This window comes from Limulus polyphemus, unplaced genomic scaffold, assembly GCF_000517525.1.
Source record: "Limulus polyphemus unplaced genomic scaffold, Limulus_polyphemus-2.1.2 Scaffold292, whole genome shotgun sequence".
NCBI lineage: Eukaryota > Metazoa > Arthropoda > Merostomata > Xiphosura > Limulidae > Limulus > Limulus polyphemus.
In genome coordinates, this window is record NW_013665902.1 from 706138 (window position 1) to 707304 (window position 1167).

Sequence of the window (1167 nt, forward strand, 5' to 3'; positions counted from 1 at the left end):
AGCTTTGCGCGAAATTCAAAACAAACAAAGAAAGATAAGCTATACTTGTGTTAAAACCCGCTTTTAGAAAGTAGTTTCCGTTGTTAATTTATTTTAAATAATTAAACAGTGTTAATTAAGGCAACATTTGTTTTGATCTACCATAATATAAAACTTATTTTCCTTTACAAAAGGCCCCTCAGTGGCACAGCGGTATGTCTGCGGACTTACAACGCTAGAAACCGGGTTTCGATACCCGTGGTGGGCAGAGCACAGATAGCCCATTGTGTAGCTTTGTGCTTAATTCCAAACAAACAAACCTTTACAAAATGGTTAAAAAAAACATTTTTTCTGACATCAAGTCACACAGGCACAATTTACGATAGTAATTACAGCTTCAATGCTGAAAGTACTCTTTATTTGAGATGTTTGTTTGTATGAAGTTAAGCACAAAGCTACACAAAGGGTTATCTGTACTCTGCCCACCATGAGTATCGAAACCCGGTTTCTAGCGTTATAAGTTCGCAGACATACAGCTGTGCCACTGGAGGGCATATTTCAGATGAAAGCGACATATTGTTGGAACAGTCTTTGCTTAGCTTAGAATTAACGCGCAAAACTATATAAATCTGTTCTTATTTTTGAACCGAAAGGTCATTGATAAGCCAGCCTGTCAACAGCACCCACAGTCAACGTTGCTGGCCATGACAACACACCTGACCTTTTGGAATAACCAGCAACACAGTATAACACGTTCAAATTTTAAAAGGAAGCAAAGTTATTTTTCATAATTTCTAGTAACTTTTGAATGTTTTTAGTATAAAGCATGTACTATCAAAAGTACTGCTAATAAATCAGGAGAAATCAGTGGTTAAGTGCAACGTTGAATATTGATTAACATGTGTGCAATCTAACAGTATTTATCTTATATATTAAATGTTAACAGTAGCAGCATAATTACAATAATACGATTGCATTGAATGATTGGATAAAGAAATCATGTGATTTTTTTGTATTGTTTTAAATTTCTGTTATGTTGTGATACTTGCTACAAAGGTTCAATTCACCACAACTTATATTTATGTCTTATTACTAGTACAGGTATGAGAACAGGTAAAGAAACTTTTAGATGGGCCTAAGTCTCAGTGAAAAAAAAAAAGGCTTTAGGATCTGGGGGACTAAGCACCC